The sequence below is a fragment of the Apodemus sylvaticus genome, chromosome 2 (genome assembly GCF_947179515.1).
Source record: "Apodemus sylvaticus chromosome 2, mApoSyl1.1, whole genome shotgun sequence".
NCBI classification, from domain to species: Eukaryota; Metazoa; Chordata; class Mammalia; order Rodentia; family Muridae; genus Apodemus; species Apodemus sylvaticus.
In genome coordinates, this window is record NC_067473.1 from 9,735,899 (window position 1) to 9,759,936 (window position 24,038).

The 24,038-nt window shown below is 41.5% G+C and overlaps 1 protein-coding gene and 1 non-coding gene across 3 annotated transcripts in view; one reads left to right on the plus strand and one right to left on the minus strand.

Moving 5' to 3' along the window:
- Magi2 (membrane associated guanylate kinase, WW and PDZ domain containing 2) overlaps positions 1 to 24,038 on the minus strand; it is a 1,455,128-nt gene that overhangs the window by 563,013 nt on the left and 868,077 nt on the right. The gene's annotated exons all lie outside the window — the stretch shown is intronic.
- Positions 7,271 to 7,399, plus strand: LOC127679578 (small nucleolar RNA SNORA17). The gene has a single exon (XR_007976864.1). It is a non-coding gene; the product is annotated as a small nucleolar RNA SNORA17 (small nucleolar RNA).

The window sequence follows — 24,038 nt, forward strand, 5'->3', positions numbered from 1 at the left end:
ACACTCCTGCTCTGATGCAGAGTCATGGCATTCCCTTGGTGATAATGGGACAGTGTTCCCTTGGCTCCTTGACTGGTCCTCTACTGAATGATTCTTTCTTATAGCATTTGTTATATTCATTTCTATATAACAATATATATGTACATATATGTGTGTGTGTATTTACACACACACACACACACACACACACACACACACACACACACACACGTGTGTGTGCTATATTTTTAAGCCCTGCCTCTTCATTGGTTCTCAATTCTGTTGAGCCTCCTTTGGATCTGCATTCTGGGTTCTGTCTATCAAGTTTGAAGGCTGATGAATTAATGAGCCTTGCTGTGCTTTCAAATCAGATGAGGAAGGTGTTGGCTCCAGAGTGCGAATGGGTGTGATTTGTCAACAGTTCTCAGAGGACCTCGCCTGGGATAGAGTTCAATTTCTATGGAAGATGGGGTTCTGGTAAAGTATCAAGAACAATTGGCCTCCACATTGCCTTTGTATAGATTTTAAGTCTGACTTTAGGTCTCCAAGGAGCTAGGTTGAAACGCAGTCTCCATCATCCTCCAACGTTCAGGTTGGCTCTAAGCATTGTCCATTCCAAAGCCTCTTACCAGGCTCTAGTTTCTGAGATGAAATTTCTCCAGTAAATTGTCAAATGATATTTGGATAAACCGAGGAAGAAAAAGTATCTGGTGAGAGAGATGGAATGGTCCCAGCCGGTGAGTTTTCAGACATTTTATAATTCTGTTTGAAATCTATTCTTCATTCCACCTTCAGCTGACCCACTGCTTGCTTCCCATTTCCATGACCTTTCAGATTCTGAGGCAGGAAGCAGGGGGAGAGACACTAACTGTTTCTAACCAGCGTCCCAGCATTCCTACCAGCAGGCATTTCCATTTTGTTACTGTCGGTCTTGCTCGTGTCCATTAGAGACAGTGTCCTCCCAGGTCCCGTCGGGCTCATCATTTCTCACTGTCGCTGTTTATACAGGATTCTGCATTCTCCTACTTACACTGTCATTTCAGTCGTGCTTGAGGAATATGAAGAACTCTACATGCATGTTCACTGTATGGACGACTTTATTTCCTATCCAGGGGAAATTGCCACCATCTGATAAGGATGTGGCTGTGGCTGATTAAAGCGACTTAATGGCTGCTTAACCTGCTGAATATCTGTGAATCCCGACACTGGGGGAATGCTAGCACTCATAATCAAGTCATCGGCATCCACTGTACCTTCCTGAAGCAGGAAACATTGTGACCCACTCTGAATCTCTTCTAAAGTAGAATTATAGTCCTTGGCATCAGCACAGAGTGATGAACATGATTTACGCTGAAGTGCTACGAGACATGTTGATGATAAGGCAGTATTGAATTGAACTTCAAATACAATATTAGGTATTGGCAATGTGATAAAACGGCATCATTGTCTGCAGCGAATGGCTATCAACTCAAACAATCAGCTTCAGTAAATAGATTAAGGCCTATCTTCACAAAATTTCAACAGTGTACTTAAATTCTGCTTTCACTGTAATGCATTTCCCTGACTTTTTAGTCAGAAATTATCTACCAACGTTTTTTTCTATAAGCATTTGTTGTCTATCACTATAACTCACGATTTTCAATTTCATTGGGGGAAAAACGCATCCCTGAGAAGTCCCATCTTTAGTGAAAGCAGTAGCACAGGGTTATAAAATATTTTGGCCCCCATAACAACATTAAACAAAACAACAACCAAATATCACTATTCTTCATTTCATTTTACTTAATTGTTGTGTGCAGGAGTTTTGCCTGTATGCAAGGATATATATCATATACATGCCTGGTACTGGTAAGGTCAGAAAAGGGCTGCAGATGTCCTGGAAATGAAGTTACAGGTCACTGTGAAGGACTCTGTAGGTGCTGGCATTCAAACCTCTGGAAGAGCAGCCAGTGGTCTTTAGTGCTGAGGCATCCCTCCAGCCTCCCATTTCACAAGGGATACAGAACCCAGGGTGTATCTGTGTGGGAGTGTGTGTGTCTAGCTTGCATAAAGCTATAGGATCAACCTCAAGAATGGCAATCAACCAACCAACCAATCAAACCAACCAATCCAATCAATCAATCAATCAATCAATCAATCAATCCTGCTAGTAGCTAGAACAAACTGAGAGGAACGAAATAATCAATTATCAGATCATAGTCCAAAGCCTATATTAAATATCCCAATTTAAGAATACTCAAATCTACCATATAGAATTCTGGCAATTTATGCATTTCCAACTCCCCCATGGAAGTGAAGCGCAAGCCTCACTTCCGGTAAGTAAGTACGGTCTGCACAACCTAGCTTTCTCTGAGGATCCAGGATGGAGAAGAATTAGAGAGGATGAGAATGTGGGTAACGCTGCAGTGTCGAAACCTGACCATCACAGCTCAGCTGTGTAATCATCACGTACGATGTCAATAGCTGCAAGTCCTGATGACCTTCATACCTCTGCGGTGACTCCGTGAGACTGGGATCACAGTCCTGTTTCTCGGAGCCCACGAGAAACCGCCAAACCCAGTTTCAGTCCTTCTATATGATACCTGAGGAATACTTTTCAAAATTTTCAGTATTGAAAACCATAAGTCTGAGACCCTTGGAGCTTGTGAACAACACCCAAGCATGAAGCAATAGAATAGAGGAGGAATGGGAAATGGTTGGAGGATCGCTGCCTTTAATAGCAGCCCTGCCCGCGGCTGCCCTGTCCGCAGATCTGTTCCCGAGAGCTCAGTTCCAGTTGAAGTGTGGTCTCCTCTCAGTGTAAGGGTAGCTGCAGCGGGTGTAAACCATGGACCAATGCAAAGGAGGATCCTTAGAAAATCCACTCTACTTTCAGTCACAGATCATTTTTTAATTATTTTTTCATACAATGTATTTTCATATTTCCCCTCCTTCAAACCTTTCCACATACTCTCTACCTCACTACTTGTCATACTTGACTCTCTTCTCCCCTCCCTCTCCTTATTCTCTGCCTCTCCCTCTCCTTACCTACACCCCTACCTCTCTCAAAGGAGAGGAAACAAAAACGAAAATCAAAGCAAGAAAAACACCAATAAACTAAAAAAAATACGAAAACAAAATGCAACAAAAGTCGCACAAAATAACAACCATGAAACAAACAATGAAGGAGTCTGGTTTGTATTTGCCGTCTGTTCCTGAGCACGGGACCAGCCCTGAGAGTGGTTAATGTACCTAGTGGCACTTCTGGGGAAACCGGGCCTATCCTTTCCCAGCAGGCACCAGGGGCAAAGAGATTTTTGGTTAGAGGTGTGATTTTTGTGTCACCTCTCCCCCTCTCTGCTGAGTGAGCCATTTTCTGCTAAATGGCTTAGAAGATAAGCTAAACAAGGGACTCAATGCCCTTTGCTGTTATCAATGGACAATGTACACATTGATGGCACACCTAAACTCACATATACTTACATATAAATAAAATATTCTTAAAAAAGAGAAGGCTAGCTGGGGAGAAGCATTTATCTCCCATTTGTTCACTGAGCAGAATCACGATACAAAATCAATATTCTCCAAGTTAATAGCTTTTAATTTACCAATAATGAACATTCCTGGAACAGATCAGATAAACAAGATCATTCAAAACAACTTTGAAACAAAATAATCCAAAAGAACAAGGCATAAACCTGACCAAAGTGAGGAACTTTAGAATGAATTCTTTTAAGACACTGAGGAAAGAAATTGAAGATGGCTCACGGATTAGACTTATCTTCTATGTGCTCCCTGATTGGCAGCTGGAGATAAAGGTAAAGGCGCCATTATCAAAGGTAATCTAGAAATTTAATGCCATCTCTGCCAAAATACTAGTACATTCTGTACACAAATGAAGCAAAGAATCTTAGAATCATGGGAACCACAAAATTCCATGGGGCCAAAGCAATTCAGACTAAAGAGAAATCTGGGGAATTATCACTGTTTCATCTGAAGACATACTAAAGAGACACAGGGATGAAAAGGCAGCCTGACAAGTGGCCGCAGCTTCAGGAAACAGTAATTCAACACAGCGGGGTATCCTGTGATGTTCTAGAACAGAGGAAGGACACTGGGTACTTGAATCACATATGTATAAGCTAATTACAATGTATCAGCAATGCTCATTAGTGCTGACACATCAGTCTTAGAATCCTAAGAGGAAGACAGATTCTAAGTGCACATATAGATGTAATATTTTGTTAGAATTTTAAATCCAGGAGGAGGAACTTAAAAACAAACAAAACAATACACCATTGTGCAATCCATCTTCTTTCTTAACTTGCAATAGACAAAATAACCATTTCAAGATTCCAGATAAGTTAATCAGTATTTGGGATGCACAGTATCTAATGTTCTGGGCTACTCACATGTGAGGTTGTTATGACACACACAATCTGCTTCTTTCCTCTGGGACACGACAACCCAAAGAGGGTATGTGTTTGAATTTGTTATTCTGATATTCCTGTCAGGGCTGAGTGTGCAAAACTTAAACTTGGTATCTTGGTGTGTTGAGTGTTTCAAATTGAAGGAAGCTATGAGGTCAGGAGCAAGGGCTGCTAGGCCTTCTTCCTGTCTGCCTCACTCCTTTTTCCATGAAAGGTTTCATAGACACCAGAAGCCCCTTCCCTGGAAGGAAGCCTTGAGTCCTAGAAAGGTGCTCTCCTCCACTTCTCACAGAACGCAGGCAGAAGACCAGAGGCCTGCGGAAGGAATGCAGCACAGAGGGCTTAGGAACAGCCTTGTTAAGCTCCCTTCAGGTTCTCCCATTGAAGCCCCTCCTTCATACCGCCACAACTATCCACTTCTTCAATGGACCTGGCTTAAATAGTTCTTTGTTTCTGAAGACTCCCGTGCCATGAAAACATTGTTGAAGAAATTTGCTTCTCTCCTTTTAATCTTTTCTGAGAGGTTTAGGTTATAGCTAGAGAAAAGTTATCACTTCCCTACCATGCGCTTAACACTGTTGTGTCTCACGTAGTGGACTCTGAAGTAAGTCATTTCCGGTGCAATTGATTTGTCTCATTTAATCCAAAGAAAATGGAAAATGAATGTGTAAAGCAAACAGCTACTCTAAACTGTGTAGAACAGTTTAGAAGACAGCACTGGCTGATGTGATCAAAAGGATTACACAATAAAAGTGATTGTAAACCTGAGAGGCGACAAGCAGAGCTCTGCCCACAATGAAAACCACAGCAACAGGTGAGGGGCTGGGCAGGTCTGGCATTGCGAGAGCTCAGCTTGGCAACATGAACTGTTTCCCATGAGAAACAGAAAGCAGCAAAATGGCCTTACCTGGAAATCTGCCAAGAGAACTGTTGCACTGTAGATCATGTTACTTATTTTATAATAAAGTGTAACTTATAATACTATTTCTCTAGAAAAATTATATCCAACTTTTAAGGAAACTAGGTTGTATCACAAACTTTTGAACTCAAAGTTACTCAAAATTTTATATCCTTATTTTAGGGTCCATTACTAAAGTGGTTACTGATTAGGCCTATATCCTATAGCTGATAGATTATATTAACTTTCATTTCAAGAATTAAACATTTGAGAGAATAGAGGTGCATTTTTCTTGGATGGTCATAGAACATATTAAAGCTTAGTAATACTATATTGTTATGTTTATGATGAGGTTTAAAAGTTCAAAATCAGTAGGCATCAAGAAAGAAGATCCTAAGCAGAAAAGACCATAGGGAAGGATGGAAATTTCTGTTTTGGTGGCTTGATTTGGGTTTTTAGACTGTGTGTCATGAAATGAAGATACTATGTATAAAAAGATAAGGTATGTATACATCACATAAAGTAGATGGAGACATATAGATTCATACTAATATATTGTATATACTAGTCCTATGGATGAAAAAAACATGCAGAAAGAGACAAAAGAGAATAAATGAAAAAGGAGACACTCTTTTAAAATTCACTTTACATCCGATTGTTGCTCCCTGTCCAGGTCCCTCCCTCAATCCCTCTCCTTATATCCCCCTCCCCTTCTCCTCTAAGACTGTGGAATCCCCCCTGTGTATCCCCTCCTACTTCCAGTCTCTTCTGGGCTAGGCACACCCTCTCCCAATGAGACCAGACAAGGCAGCCCCGCTAGAAGAACATACCCACATACAGGCAACAGCTTTTGGGATAGCCACCACTCCAGTTGTTCAGACCCACATGAAGACCAAGCTGCACATCTGCTGCATATGTGTGGGGAGTCTTAGGTCCACCCTGTGTATGTTCTTTGGTTGGAGGTTCGGACTCTGAGAGCCCCAAGAGTTAGTTGACTCTCTCGGTCTTCCTGTGGAGTTCCTATCCCCTTCTAGGCCTTTAATCCTCTCTCCCCTCAACTCTTCTATGAGGTTCCCCCAAGCTCCATATAAGGAGAAACGTTTTTTGTTTGTTTGCCTTCGAAGACAGGGTTTCTCCAAACCTGTTGTGGAACTCATTCTGTAGATCAGGCTGGCTGCAGACTCATAGAGATGACCCTGTTTGGGCCACCCCAGTACTGGGATGAAAGTCTGAAACCACCACTATCAGGCTGAGAAACTTAAAAAAAAAAAGATAAATAGAAAAGAAAGAGGAAGTTAAGAGGCAGAATGAAATCATCTTCATGTACACACAGAAAGATAGGGCAAGACTGAAAGGGAAAGAAGGCTGCCTCAGTGGAGTAGAACTGCAATACATTCTCACCCTGCTTCCTAGGGCAAGGGGTGTTAGCACCTTTTATTCCTCTGTTGGAAATGCTAATTAGCCACTGTTCAGGTCCCTCACTGGGAAGGAGGGTTTTCTCTCCTCTTTGTTGAGATTTAGCCTGAACAAAGCAAAATGTCTTCAGTCTTCCAAAGAAACCTCTTCATCTCCTAGGCCATTTCTTACATGGTTCCCAGAGGCTTCTGCTCACAGCTTTTTATTTATTTATTTATTTATTTATTTATTTATTTATTTATTTATTTATTTATTTTTGTCTCCATCCAAGTCCTGCATCCCTAGCAGGGATCCACCGTAAGTCTTTTGCTTACAGGCAAGATCTCAGCTCTGTGGCTAAAGGCCTTATGGGGCTTTCGTCAGGCCCAGCCACCCTTGGTTCTGGACTAGGAGCTGCATGAAATCACCAGGACTGATCAGGTCAAGGGCTATGTTCCCAGTCTCATGCATACTAACACAGCAAAGCTGTGCAGTACGTCCTGAATGCCTGAAGGACCAGCAAGTGACACACAAGGACTAATAGTGTAGAAATCGAGCTGTCTCCCTAAAATAAGACAAATAAGCCCTCTCTGCCTCTAGAGGGGTTACAGGTGGGTGCTGGGTCACATGCACATCAGTAGGAGGCAGAGAGGAGAGAGGCTAATCTACTCTGAGTGTGCTGACCTGTGAACATCTGAGTCATTAGCAGTCTAAAGGTCCCTGACAAAAAGCAAGCCTGAGATGACATCAGTCTGGTGCTATGGGAACCAGAAGGGAGGAAGACAATAGGAAGTAAAGACAAACAAACCAACCAACCAACCAACCAACCAACAAACAAACAAACACTGAAAGAATCCTCAGGAGAAAAACACTGCTAAAATAGTTGATTTAGATTAGAAAGACTGCAGTGATTTTCTTTTGAATGAGTTTCTAGCAAGTATCTGAGTAGGGTAAAGAATCAAACATATTACTCTATATTGTTTTGAAATTATTTTAACTTAAACCATGGACATGTTCAGCTTCACCTGTCCACATCTACTGAATAGACAAACATCTATTATCCATCATATTCCCAACCAATGCTAACACAAGTGAGAATGACCTTAAGATCTCTAAGTAATTGATAAGTAACCTAGTTGTCAATTGCAATATTTTAATTGTATTGATGGGTAACTTGGAATACAAAATTCTACTACATCTTTATAATAAAACTCTGAAAAAATAAACACAACCATACAGTGGCATTACTAAGTAATGGTGTGAGATCTAGGTGAGTAAGCATTTACTTGGAGACTGTGGGACACAACAGTGGACCAGAGTGGGGAGAGGGAGGAAATGTTACAGCTCTTCCATGAAAACTGCCCCTAGTGGGCCTTCATCACAGAGAACAAGTACATAACTTCTTGCCATCACCAAGTTTTTTTCTGAATACAATTAGGAACACAGACACATCCATAGACACACACACACACACACACACACAGACACAAACACATAGATACACACACATAGATACACTCATATATACAGACACACAGAGAAACACACATAGATACACACAGATACACAGACATACAAATAGACACACACACAAATTGACACTCTCACACACACATAGATACCCACAGACACGCAAGCATACATATAGACACACAGGTGAAGACAAAGACACACACACACACACACACACACAGTCAGTACCATAGCTTAATCACTCATGCTTTCTAGTTATACAGTGGCAAAAGCTGACTCAGGCACGAGAGCATGACACACCACAATAGAGTGTGGGAACATCATCAGTTCTTCAGGAGGAAGATCATTTTGAGACCGCTTTCTTAAAAGAAAAGTCACAAATTGGCTGACTAAAAGTGTAGGGATGGAGGGTTTTCCTCAATATTTACATGGTTCTGTATTTAGGTGAAGAGAAATAACCCTTCTTCAGACTGAAACTGATTTCTTCAACAGGAGTCCTCTACAATAAAAGTAGACTAAGAGACTAGAGCTCACAAGTGTTAACTAATATCATGTCCCACTGGTGCTATTATCTTCGTATGCTTTCTTGAGGAACTTACTGTAAAGATGTAGATGTATTCTTAGACCTCCTAATCAAGTTAATTTTAAAATATTATCTGTTATAATAGGCATGTAAATATATATTTAGGTAGCATAAGAGCCGTCATGTAGAAATGAGCCCAAGCAACCAGAAACACTGTACTTTTATACTGATGGAGAAGTGGACAGTTGTGCAGAGGTGTGATTGGATACAGGGAGGGGCGTGGTCTAATTGTAAGTCAGAGACTTATAAAGGCCTGTCTGCTTACACTCTGTATCCCTGTGTCTTCAGAGATAAGGACACCTCATCCTTCTGGGTCCATGGCAGCACATCTCATGTGGGGGTCTTGGAACTATTTCAGAGGAAAGTCAGAAAACCCTTTAGGAGATAGGAGAGAAGGGGGGGGGATCACTGTTTCTCATTCATGTTCATGCTGTTTTCTCAAATGCCAAGTGGTTGTGGTTTTTAGGAATCTTATCACGTGCAAACGGAGTGCTTCTCCATTCCACCAGCAAAGTACACCCTTAAAAATTGTAACAAGTAAGCAATAGCCCATGACGACCTTCAGTCATAGGGTCTGCAGGGCTTCTAGGAGGCATCAGACAGTAATGCAGCAGAAAGATTCAGGCCTCATAAATATTCCCCTTCTCCTCACTGAAGGAAGCTTATTAATGTGGGCTCTATAAAATGGCTGTGCACTATACATGAAGGGGACTGTGGTATCCAGGGTATAGAGGAAAATAAAAAAGTTATACTTGGGAAATGGAATATAGGTATGAGTAGTTTGTGCCAGTGACAGTGTCATAACCAATCCTGTTCTAGTTTCTTGACACTGTGGGAGTCCCTTGCTGACAATGATAGAATGGCCTAAGGAAGGAGCCTGAGACCCAGGTAAGCCCTTTCAAGACAGCAACCGAGCCAGGAGTACACATACTGGATTGTTGCTTCTGTAAGAATTGCGTGGTTATCGGGTGAACATTTACTTAGCACTGAGTTTCCAAGATATGTCTGTCAGAGTGACTAATATTATGTGAACAACTACAATAATAAAGATGGTTGATGGGAAAAATGAAGTTGGAAGCATAGCTAGATTTTAGAAGATAAATGGGACTTGTGGACGGCTTATTAACACATCGGAGAGACTGGTGCTTCTGAATATGGATGGCCCTGCCATACTGGGTCTTCAGTATGCTTCACTGTGATGTCTAATCTTTAGTTTCAAATCAGATGGAGAAGGACACAGGACATCATTAAGGCACACCTCTGGGTGTCTGAAGATTTTCCAGAGAAGGTTACCAGTACAGGTACACTTCATCCATCCATCCATCCATCCATCCATTCCATCCATCCATTCCTGTACTCATTCTTATTCATGCATAGAATGTAAGCCTAATACAGTTACTTCCACTTAGTTTCCAAGCTGTAGTTATTTGTTTTATTTATTTATTTATTTATTTATTTATTTATTTATTTATTTATTTATACAGGGTCTTATGTCACCAGGCTGAGGCTGAGCCTGTTCTTTAACTGATGCTCCTCCTGCTTCAACCCTACAGTTGCTGGAATTACTGACATATGCCACCAGACCCAGGTCTCTGCTTGTCAATGTTTACATGCCGCTGCCCCTAATTAGTTGCTAGTTACGTTTCCTAAATTTAAAATTCCAAGGTTCTCTTATCATTAGAAGAAATTCAAAGGAAAAAGGAAATTCCAGTTGTCCCTCTGGTTAAGCAGTATGAACGCAGAGATGAATAGAGAGTGTTTATTAATAGCTCACTTTGAAGTGACTTGCTAAAATAATTTATAACAAAATATATCTAAAAATAAAACTCAGCCTTCTGGGAATAAAGCATGCTTTTCTTCTTCACTCTTTAAAAATCAAAACTCCTCCCCAGAAGAACCAAAGACAAATCTCTGTGAACAGAGAAAGGAAGGCAAGGCTAGACCCATTCTGAATGCTGGAAGGGACAACCTCAAATGAACTCCCCTGGGGGAAAATGCAAAGGGAGATTTGCCCTTGATGTGTGCCTAATTAGAATCACTGATGTGCTGGACAGTATTGAGGAGAACAATCACATACTGGCAGGAAAGAATATGATGATAACCTGCAGGTGAGCTTCATTTCTCTTGTCTATGCTAATTGAGTCATGCAGGAGAATTCAGTGGAGGCCAAATGGAGACAGTTTTGCCTTCTTCCCTGAGCTCAAATGCCCTGACGGAATAGATCACATCAGTCCTTCTAAGTAGCAGAGGTCACCAAGCACAGCTTGCATAATCCAGGTGTGATGGAAAACACAGCTAAACAGACCATATTAACAAACGACATCATTAGCCCAGATCAGGGGAGTGGCTTGACTCAGCTCAGTCCCTGAGAACATTTGGCTTCTTTGAAAAGATGTTTTTAATTAGGGCGAGAGCCAGTCTTCGGAAGGGATATTAGACAGGTTGGACTTAGGGAGGGCTCGTCTGGTTAGCACCCAGAAAGGGAAAATGCTACTTTTCCACACAACATTATGAGGTCCTCAAAGCTCTTTGTGTGGCTCCATCACAGAGCTCTCGGGCTATGTGGGAGATGAGCACGGAATATAGCATTTAGAGTCACTAGGAGCAATAGCCTTGTGCTAGGTGACGGAGGCAGGTGGCTGGGATTTGGATTTGCACTGAGCTCAGGAGCTGAGGCTCTGAGCTAGGAGGTGGGGCAGTGTGGTTAGAGGGCTTAGGTTAGCTCAAATCTTCATCTGCCACCAACTAGGTGTTTTAATGCTTAACGTCAACTGAGTAGCTGTCTAATGGTAAGTTACTTGGCCACTCAGTTTCCATCGCTTTAAAATGGACACACTGCTGTTCTGTTTGGCTGGGTTTTGTGAGATGCTACAACAGACTTACGGTGGTGTACTCTGCTTGAGCCTGAGCTCAGCTTGTTGCTGGAAGTTTCGTGCTGTAGGAAGAGACAGATGAATCGGGAAACGGGCCAGTCGGGAGACCATGTGTAAGAGAATAAATAAAGGAACTTCCAGAAGAAGAACCTCTGAGGGAAGATCTATTTTGAGCTGGCAATAATCTCAGAAGCAGTGCAGAGGAAGGGTGTGGTATATGGGTTGGTATCTTCTATTCAGACTGACTGTGTGTCAAACCCCTTGATCTGTGTGGGTAATTTATAAAAATAGAGGCTATATTGTGTGTATTATTAGTCTTTGCTGCAGCTATTTTTTTATATTCTCTTTAAAGATTATCTTTAAAGTTATCCAAACAGGAGAGAGTGTTTTTCAACTTTCAACAAATATTGTATTTTGGTATAGGAAGGTTTCAAACCAATGGTGATTATACTTAAGGAAGTGCCAGTGAACTAAGGGAACTTGACCTCAGAAACAGGATATAGACAAGGAAGTGGCACTAGCATATATACCCAGGAGACGGTAGTGCCTAAGGAAAGGAATAGAGATGTCAAGTGACAGTGTGTAGGAGGTCGCACAATTCCTGGGGAGTATGGCATATGGCTGATGGCTCCACATCCACCAGTAGACAAATAGTGAGGGCACTGGGTATATTGACACGAGGCACTCTGGGAAAGACAGCAGCAACACCTACAGGAGAAGCTGTATACCTCATTCACTGGTTTGTGAACATGGCTGCCCCACTACCCACAGATCACCAGAAATACCTTAGGAGAGGAAAGCAGGTGGACCCTGGAGAGAGCTGAGGGAGTAGGGAAATAACCCTAGTCTTGCATGATGGGATGTGAGCAAGTTCCAACTTCATGAAGCACAAACAGGAACATTATGTATAATGTTGACCTTCAGCACCATTCGGATATGGATTTGGAGATTCAGAGTATACACATACACGTGCATGTCCTTTATTATAAAATCATGACTGAGTGCGGAAAAATTATGTGGCTGTGGTCAATTTCCTTATTTGTATTTCAGCTTGTTAGCCAATTAGAAAATGGGCATAATGTGACCTACTTTAGTTTCAAGAGATTGCACATGTAGAATGGCAGTAAAACATTTGTGCATGAAAAGTATCCAGAAACATTAGTGTCCTCCATCTCAGGGCAGCTGGAGAATTATTCATTTAGCATCTCAGAACCAGCTCGGTTGTTGGACTCCACCCTGATAACTACTAAAGTAAGAAAGGCTGGAGTCACACCAGAAGGTCAGGCTTGGAGATCCCATCTCCACACCACATGCTTTGGTCTTCACAGACAACTATGAATCTAACACTGTAGCTGACAGTGAATTCCTGGAGAATGAAAACTTAGGGTAAATTCTAGCTTATATATGGCTGTGTGAACTAAGGCAAGGAGTCCATTATGTTTGTCCCTCCAGCTGAGCTTCCATTTTTGTTCATTGGTACAAAACATACATGATATAGAGTTTAGCATTTTAATCATTTTAAAACATGAAGCCCAGGAGCATGAATACTTGTGCAATTGACACTTCTATCTTAGAAACATTTTTATTTCTTCAAACCAAAACTGTCTTCTCCTCAGATCAAAACCTCCCAACCTATCATTGCTACGAGGGCCATGTTGTTTTCTGCTCTCTTGAGTTTGAGCATTCCAGGTACACGATTTGCATGCTGAAGGTGTTTATTGCACTTAGGATAGCAGCTTCTGGGCTGGGTCCTATCCTTCATCCCATGTGGCCTCCAAGGGGCTTGGATCTGACCAGAGAAGTGAGGTGATGACTGAATGAGAGATGCAAACAGAGAAGCGGGGATCAGGTGGTAGGAGCACTCTGCCTGGGAAGCCATCTCGCCCTGGAAGCTCAGCGCGCTTATTACAGACTTGAGCAGAGAGCTTGGATTATTGCTGGAAAGGGAGGCCAGGTTATTACATACAGATAAACAAGAAGGTGGGTTTTACGATATACAGCTGGATCAAGGAAATTGGTTTAGATAATGTAGGCAGAAGCAGTCTCTGTACAAAGGCAGCCTTCAGGCCATAAACACCGGAGTGAGGGGAGCTTTGATGGACATTTCCTGCATACTCTGCAAATGCTTGCACCTGGTCCCCAGAGAAAGGTTTGACATTGCTCTGAGGGTGTGGGATCCTTGACGTGGCCCTACCTATGTCAAAGACACACATTCACTCAGTCAGTCACTCATCCAAAGCTTGCTCTGCTCCCTACAACCATGTTACACCACAGGTTTGAATTCCTTCCCTGCTTGAGGTCAATCACATCCTTTAATGGCTACATCACACTTCACTTACCCTTATATCCACTGTGGTCATTTAGCTTACTTCCAACCTTTTGGCTAGTGTGACTGACACTGTAGTATGATCCATATAGAAATACCCACTTGGGGCAGCCCCTCTCAACATATCAAAAGGTAGAATTGCTAGCATGTATGGGAAGGAACTACCATGTATGAATGTTACCATGCTACTTTCCAATATAGATCTACAACATTTTTCTTGCCACCTCAAGAGCATAATAGTTTGGCTTTCTCTGCAGCCTCACCAACATTTGGTATTGCCTGATTTTATTTGTGTTTGCATCATAGTTACCTTAAAGCACGCTCTGTTTTAGGATGCTTAGCAACCCCTAAGCAGAAAGCTGAAACAAGCATCACTGAGCTCTTACGGCTGATTGTTCTTGGGTAACTGCTATTTATATTTGCTAATTCAGCCCTCCAAGTGCTGTTCACTGAAAAGAGTGGCTTATTTCTTCCCATCTTTAGGTAAGCTTTAATTACCTGTAGATTTCCAATTGATACTATCTATTTCAGTTACTGTTTTTTGAAATCATCTGAAGTAGATGTAATTTATGGATTGTATTTATAAACGAAAATGAGCAAGTGTATAAACATCCAACAGAGTGTTCAGGAGACTGGACTCAACCAGTTGATTAACTCCAGCAGTTTGATTATACTTTATACAGCGGTATAAACACCATCTTCTTCATTCCACCTGGATTTCAGCTACAGGCGGAAACATCCATCCACAGCATCAAAGATGCTTCTCCAAACTTAAAATGAGAATCTGTTACATTTAACGTAGTGGTTCCTCTTGCAGGAGACAGCAGGTGTTGGAGAGGGTGTGGAGAAAGAGGAACACTCCTCCACTGCTGGTGGGGTTGCAAATTGGTACAACCACTCTGGAAATCAGTCTGGTGGTTCCTCTGAAAACTGGGCACCTCACTTCCAGAAGATCCTGCTATACCACTCCTGGGCATATACCCAGAGGATTCCCCTCCATGTAATAAGGATACATGCTCTACTATGTTCATAGCAGCCCTATTTATAATTGCCAGATGCTGGAAAGAACACAGGTGTCCCTCAACAGAAGAGTGGATGCAAAAAATGTGGTATATCTACACAATGGAGTACTATTCACCCATTAGAAACAATGAATTCATGAAATTCTTATGCAAATGGATGGAGCTAGAGAACATCATACTAAGTGAGGTAACCCAGACTCAAAAGGTGAATCATGGTATGCACTCACTAATAAGTGGATATTAACCTAGAAAACTGGAATACCCAAAACATAATCCACACATCAAATGAGGTACAAGAAGAAAGGAAGAGTGGCCCCTTGTTCTGGAAAGACTCAGTGAAGCAGTATTTGGCAAAACCAGAATACAGAAGTGGGAAGGGGTGGGTGGGAGGACAGGGGGAGAGAAAGGGGCTTACGGGACTTTCGGGGAGTGGGGGGCTAGAAAAGGGGAAATCATTTGAAATGTAAATAAAAAATATATCGAATAAAAAAATAAATAATAAAAAAAAAAGAAAAGTAGTGGTCCCAATAGATGGTTCTGGGGACGGGAGATGGTGGTTATCATGCAACAATGGAAGAATTTTCATGCCACAGGACTGTATATTTAAAAACATCTAAAATGTTATAATACATACATACTCACACAAATACACACACATATTCAAATACACATACTCACATATGCTCAAAAAACACACTCATGGTCATACTCAAATACACACTAACACACTAACATGCACATGATACACAGACACTCTCACTGATCCACACTCACATACCCTCACACACTCAAATGCATATTCAAGCTCACACACACTCATTCACATACACTTACACACATACACTCACACAAACACTCAAATATGCTCACACTCACACACACATATAAACACACTCAATTACACAAACATATCCATATCTACACACATGAAACTTGCACACTCACACATTCACACAGAAACACACACTCACAATAATTGTATGTAAATATATACTCACATACACTCACACAGAAACACTCACAAATGCTTACATACTGACATGCAGACTCAAATGCACACTCAAACAGGGACTCATATACACTTATATACACATACAAAAACACACAAAGAAAGACTCACACTCACATACTCACTCTTACACACTCACACACATGTACTCATAGGCTCATACACTCATACACACTTCAACACACACTCATATACTCGCATGTACACTCAAGTGTACACTCACACATATTCACATACATGCACATACAAACCATGAAACACACACACACTCACATGCACACTCAAATGTACACTCACACACACAAATGCCCAATCACACATTCAGAAACATTCACTCACATACTTTCACATACATATACACTCACAGACACTCACATATATACACACTCATATACACACACACTCAAACACAGACTCAAACATATACTTACTCATACACACTCATGAACACACACTGACAAATATGCATACACTCACACATACATACACACTCATACACAGTGAATAAAAGTGGAAGCTGTGGAGGAGAGAGCAACATAACGCATTGTTTGCCCCATGACAGCTCCTATAAAGCCCTAGGATTTATGATATTAATAATCTATGAAAGCATAGATCTGTATATAAAATGGCTCCTTATTGAATCAGTTAAAGACCAATGAAACAGAACTAGAGGAAACAAAAGCTGCGTATCTTCAAGATCTCTGGAAAGCTTAATGCAGCCTTCTCGATGGTGCCAGAGTTTTCTGTTTCAGTATTTATGCACTGAATGAGACTCCAGTGAGGAATCTTTAAAAAACATTTTTATTTTCTACAAAAAGTAAGGAATATAATGGTTTCCATCAACTAATGAAATAAACCCCTGAGCAACATCTAGGATTATGGGCCTGCAAGGATTGATGCTTCTATTTTACCTCCCCAGTTTAACTGTCACCTGTCATGTCACACTTGTCCAGGAATGTTGTGTCTCAGTTATCGTATTGCCTTTCTTTGTGTTTGCTTTGGCATAGAAAAGGTGAATGCCCACTTTAGAATTCTGAGATATACATATGTATGGACTTTTCCCTCTGCAATTTAATTTAATTAATGACTTCAAAATCCCTTGGGTGGAAATTACATAGTTATCTGGAGGCAAGGCATGTGCTGAGGAAGAGGTTTCTCAGTGGGTGGCACAGGTGGAGATTGAATGTAAAACGGAAGTTATAGACTGGGAGGCTGCGGGGAGCTCACCTGAGAGCTTTGTATGCTCTGGTGATGCAGAGGGACCTGTGTGCTGGCTGGGAATAAAGGACTTTGGAACACTAGGGCTTTGCGCATGCTTAACAAGCTCTCTACCATTAAACTGTATCTCTGAAGTCGACTTTGGACAGTCTCACTTACATTTCACAGTGGGCGTGGTGTGTTCTTATAATTAAGCGTTTTCTAGTTGTCATACCCTTCTGAGTAGCATTATTGAGAATTGGCTTAGAACTGGTTAGAAAGACAGGCTTCCTGAAAAGCTCCTCCGAATCTACTTAGTATAGTACTCCTACTTTACAAATAAAGATAGTGAGGCATGATGGTGAGAGGGGTATGATCTAAGCAAGCCTCATCAGGATGACAGACTAAAAGGAATTCTTGACCCTCCTCAGTAGTCAGACAGGTCGTGTTCCCAGAGGCCACACTCATGCTTTCTTCCTGCAGAATTCTCCTATGTTTTTATCTCAAAAGGAATTGCTGTTGTCTCCCCTAGACATCTAAGCTACTCCAGCTGACCCTTGGTAATTTTCAATCATCCCCAAAGCGTTCTGAAGAAGACCGTTAAGAACACACTAAATACATTTCACTGGTCTGACGTTTGTCAGTTACACAGTGGTTATTATCTAAATATTTGGGGTAAGCTAATTCCCAAAAGCCACTAGTGGGGTAAGTGTTCCTATTCACACCTTCTATAGGATGAAGGGAGCAGAACAACCTACCCAGAATGCTCTCAGTTGGCAACTGATTGACCTATGACCCAGACATGGATCTTTGCTCTTTCTACCTAACCACCGCATGTTGTATTTTCATCCCAAAAGGAAATCCAAAACTAAAGCAACAGCAGAGCACCTACTCATTACTTCTGATGTGAAGTTTTTTTTTTTTCCCAATGTTCACGTTAAAATGTTTTATTGAACCTAATTTCAGATTCTTCTTCCTAAGGTGGGAGCTGTACTAGGGAGAAGGAGAAGCCAAAAAGCCACCAGGAGTGATCTAAACTGCACTGCCAGTGAGTGCTCCCAGTTGGAAGCCATGTTGCCAGGAGTGGGTGTTTGTGTTCAATACACGTTAGTATATACATAATTCTTCTATTACTTTAAATACAGGTCTTCAATATGGAAAGAGCAATGCCACCTAAGTAAACCTGAGCAGTTACTTCTCATCTCAGGTAAAACAAACAGGCTATTATTTCATAAATGACATTTTAATTACCAACAGGAGGCCATTAAAAATGCATTCTGGCAGTTGGCTTGGTTCCTCTTGGAAAGATAATATTGACAAACTGCTATGGAATTGCAGTTCTGGAAACAGCATAAATTGAGATCAGTAATAAAACACATTCACTTGTGTACCCTAAAGCAATGATAAACAATTTGAAGAGGGAAGACAAAGCTGAAATTATATTTCTCTTTCTCAGGGAGAGACGGAAGAGGGAGGAGATTTGCAGGAAGAACGTTGTGCCTGTGAATTTATCACTTATGCGAATTACTTTATGTGCTTAGCATAGCAATTTGAAGATTCAGCCATGCAGGGAGTCACAGAGGGAGGCTATGCTCTGGAACTCCAATTCCAAGTCCTCTACCTGTGAAGAGGACCTCTGCAGGAGGCCCTGGGCTGGAGGATTTCAGGAGAGCAGCTAGATTCTGGAGCCCAGCTCAGAGGCTTCTTCATCAGGGGCATTTGGCAAAGTCTTAGCAGCTGGGATGATTACAAAGCCCACAACATCTTTTCTCAATTGTGCACATGGCTTTCAAAAGTTAAAGTCCTTTTGGCTTATGGTATTTTGAGGTCTCCTGGTAATTCTGATCAGGGTGAACGTTTTCAACTGAGGGTGTCGTCACTCCAGAAACCACAAGAACAGCATCAAGTCATTTACCCTTTCCCTGAATCCCCTGGGAAATATATTTGTATTGATCTCCTTAGTATTAACCCAAAGGAGATATGCCCTGGTGATGGATTCCACTGTTGGTTAACCACAGTAAATAAAGGAAATTCTTCTTGTGTCCTTCAGGGGCAATGCAATTTACTTTGCTTTCCCTAGAGCAGCTGCAACGGTAGGAATATTGGTGGGATCTTGGGATTGCTTGTGTCTCTGGGGAAAGCTGGGGATGACAAGTATTCAGCTTGCAAAAGACTAACTAAATAGCATATGCTGTCATTTCTTAAAGAGTGTCTTCCATCCTCACTCTCCTTTCTATATTTATTTATTTATTCTTTCAACAAACATGTTAGAGACTATTTCCTCTGACTGATCTACAAATAGATCGGGGCTTTGAGAAGAACTAAAATCTCAAATAGATATTAAATAGACAATTATTTAAAAAGATGGAAGCATCTTAAAGCAAGTAATAGAAAATGTGTGTGTGTGTGTGTGTGTGTTGTGGGGGGCGGTTTCACTAGCTATGGAGAGAGCAGCTCTATTCCATAAAGGAATATTGAGTTCAGTGATTTATTTGTTTTGTTTTTTCCACTGGCTGTCCTCAAACTCCTTGCAAGTTGAGAACGACCGTGAACTTCTCCCATCGTCCTGCCTGCCCTTTTTGGGTCCTGTGATTGTAAGAATGAATAGTACTAAGGATTGAAATCGGAGCTTTGTGAATACAAGACAAACACTTTTTAAAGTTTTAACCGGCATCCATACTGAGAGAAGAATATGGTGCCAAATGAGCGAATTGGGTTCGAGTGCTCAGTGCATGAGCGCTGAGAGCTCATTTCAGGTCGCGGGCACCCACAGGAAAGGCACATGTGTGGTATTATCTATCTCTAACCTAAGCTCTGCGGTGGCACAGAGAATCAGGTGGAAAAACAATAGAGGGATGCATGCAATGTTGACATGTAGCCTACACATTATATGAACACATACACACACACACACTGGGGTTGGGAGGGAGGAAGGCAAAAAGGTCAGATGTAGAAACTTCAGGAAGGATTGTGCTCAAGCTGCAGGGGGCGTGTCCTATACTCCAGAGAACTTGAGACGCTTAAGACTCAGTAGAGACTGAGTAAAGGAGGCCAGGAGGACTTAAGGACAGAACACCAGAGCCCTAATATTCAAGCAGCCTCTAGCCACAGAACGCATAAACTGACCTCCCTGGTGAGAATTAGGATGGAAATACAGGATATGGATGGAGGGTTAGCTCTTTCTAACTAAAGCATTTGGGACATGAAAAATTAAGTTAGGATCTCTGACCACTTCCCACTAAGCTGAGGACATGGTCCATATTTAGAGAGGTCACAGTTGGCCCCCTCGGTGCCCCATTCCTGAATGTTAACAAGCTGCATAGCTTTAGCCTTCTTCTTAGAAAGGCCAAGCACGGAATTTCTTTTGTTGCTGAGAATAGGATAGCTAAAATTATTCTCAGCAACAAAAGAAATTCTGGGGGAATCAGTATCCCTGACCTCAAGCAATACTACAGAGCAATAGTGTTAAAAACTGCATGGTATTGGTACAGTGACAGGCAGGCAGATCAATGGAACAGGATTGCAGATCCAGAAATGAACCCACACACCTATGGCCACTTGATCCTCGACAAAGGGGCTGAAAACATCCAATGGAAAAAAGAGAGTCTTTTCAACAAATGGTGCTGGTTCAACTGGAGGTCAGCATGCAGAAGAATGCGAATTGATCCATCCTTGTCTCCTTGTACTAAGCTCAAATCCAAATGGATCAAGGACCTCCACATAAAGCCAGAGATACTCTGAAGCTAATAGAAAAGAAACTGGGGAAGACCCTTGAGGACATCGGTACAGGGAGAAAGTTTCTGAACAGAACACCAATAGCATATGCTCTAAGATCAAGAATTGACAAATGGGACCTCATAAAATTACAAAGTTTTTGTAAGGCAAAGGATACCATCAAAAGGACAGATTGGCAACCAACAAATTGGGAAAAGATCTTCACCAATCCTACATCAGATAGAGGGCTAATATCCAATATATATAAAGAACTCAGGAAGTTAGACTCCAGAAAACCAAACAACCCTATTAAAAAATGGGGGTACAGAGTTAAACAAAGAATTCTCACCTGAAGAACTTCGGATGGCAGAGAAACATCTTAAAAAATGCTCAACTTCATTAGTCATTAGGGAAATGCAAATCAAAACAACCCTAAGATTTCATCTTACACCAGTCAGAATGGCTAAGATTAAAAATTCAGGAGACAGCAGGTGTTGGAGAGGGTATGGAGAAAGAGGAACACTCCTCCACTGCTGGTGGGGTTGCAAATTGGTACAACCACTCTGGAAATCAGTCTGGTGGTTCGTCAGAAAACTGGGCACCTCACTTCCGGAAGATCCTGCTATACCACTCCTGGGCATATACCCAGAGGATTCCCCACCATATAATAAGGATACATGCTCTACTATGTTCATAGCAGCCCTATTTATAATTGCCAGATGCTGGAAAGAACCCAGGTATCCCTCAACAGAAGAGTGGATGCAAAAAATGTGGTATATCTACACAATGGAGTACTATTCAGCCATTAGAAACAATGAATTCATGAAATTCTTAGGCAAATGGATGGAGCTGGAGAATATCATACTAAGTGAGGTAACCCAGACTCAAAAGATGAATCATGGTATGCACTCACTAATAAGTGGATATTAACCTAGAAAACTGGAATACCCAAAACATAATCCACACATCAAATGAGGTACAAGAAGAAAGGAGGAGTGGCCCCTTGTTCTGGAAAGACTCAGTGAAGCAGTATAAGGCAAAACCAGAACAGGGAAGTGGGAAGGGGTGGGTGGGAAAACAGGGGGAGGGAAGGGGACTGATGGGACTTTCGAGGAGTGGGGATCCAGAAAAGGGGAAATCATTTGAAATGTAAATAAATATATCAAAAAAAAAAAAAAAAAAAAAAGGCCAAGCACGAAAAAGCTAAGAGCAAGAAGAGGGCCAGCCAGGAGGATGTAATCAGAGTAGGGCATCACCAACACTAAAGCCAAACACACAAAACAGAAGACATCCAAGGAAATGCCTCTTTGGGCAAAAGATGTGATATACAAAGTTTAAAGACAATTAACTGAGTCTGGTAATAGGGACAAGAAATTCTCTTGTTAGAGGGGAGTGAAGAGCAAAGGGAGAGAGAAGTGGAAAGACAGACAATAAAGATTGGGAAAGGGATTTTCGGGAGAGGGGGAAACCAGGAAAGGTGACAACATTTGAAATGTAAATAAAGAATATATCTAATTAAAAAATATGAAAAAATAAAAAAGAAGGTCTTTTAAACAAGACCATGTTAAACAGACATTTTCAACGAAATATTTGATCAGAACTTTCAGCTGAAAATTTCCCGTGTAGAGAAGGAAAAAAAAAAACAAAACAAAAACAAAAACAACAGAATAGCCGATAACCTACTCAACAGGTGAAAATATATGCAAGATATACATCTAATAAGGAATTGGTATCCAGAATGCATGGGGACACATTAGAAAATAATATTGAAGATGATAACATGTTAAAAAGGACACAGAGTGGCTAACAGGTATGTGAAAAGTGGTCAAAACCACACGTTATCAGGGAAGTGTGTGTCAGGACTACAGCGACCCCTACTAAGAACAGCTCTTACTGAACCACCAGCCAACGATAAGAGCTCATGAATAAGTGGAGACAATAGAAACTTGAAGTCTGCTGGTGGGATGTATGTTAGGACAGCTACTGTGGCAAGTGTACATACAGAGATTCCTCAAGTCATTACACTGGTCCAGCAATCTGACTACTAGGTACAACTTCAAGGGAAATGAAAACAGTATGGAGAAGAGGCATTGGAATACCCAGGTCACTGAAAGAAGGACTCGCAACCCTCAAGAAATGCAAACAACCCAAATGTCCAACCACTAATGATTAAATAAAGAAATTGCCCTATGTATACCCAAAGAATACTTTGTCCCTTGTAGTAACATGAATGGGACTGAGATCATTAGAATAAGAGAACAAAGTCAGGTACCACAAGATAAGAACTGGATATCTAACTTTTATGTGGATTCTCATAGGAGTTAAAACTCAAATGATCTTCACCAGAGGGTGGGAGGACTAGGAAGGGACGATTGCTGAGATGGAATCTCCCTTTGTAGCTCTGACTGTCCTGGAAGTCACTCTGCAGACCGCACTGCAAACTCACCGAGGGTTGACTATTAAAGGTATGCACTACTGTGTCTAGGTAAGGGCCAGCAAATTTTGAGCAAAGGACTAGAGAGAAAACAATTCAGCCATGTCTGTCACATGTACTGCATCTTCCTGTTGTAGCACAATAGCAGCAGGGATGATGGGTAAAAGAATGGGTGTGGCTGGGCCCCCATAGAACTGTATATAAGAGCTAGGTTGGATGTAGAGAACTGTGACCCCTGACTAGAAGAGAAGTCAGAAGGCCCCACCCAGAAAGGCAGGATTTGGAAAAATGGAAGATGTGCTAATAGCATTTTGAGGAAAATAATACAACAGAGGCAAATGGTGAAAATGGAAACAGCAATTAAATAGAATCGAAAAGGCACTTAGCAACTAGACAGGGCAGAAATTGTAATCATGGTGCTCTGCATATTTAAGCAGTGGGCAGGCTAATATTTGCACAGGCTGTCAGAGAATGTAATCAGGTCCATGACTCTGAGACCCAAGAGATCAGGCACAATGTGGGAACTGGGACGGTGGTGGGATGGGCAGAATGGCGGCTGCTGACGGGGAGATGCTGAACTGGGACATTTGCGTGCCTTGTTAACCATGTTCACATGACCTTTTTCTTCAACGATTAGGAGTCCCAGACAATACTAAACACAGGAGTAAGGATACCGGGACTTCATTTCTGACATACCAGTAGTTTTAGCAGGAGGAGAGCAAACAG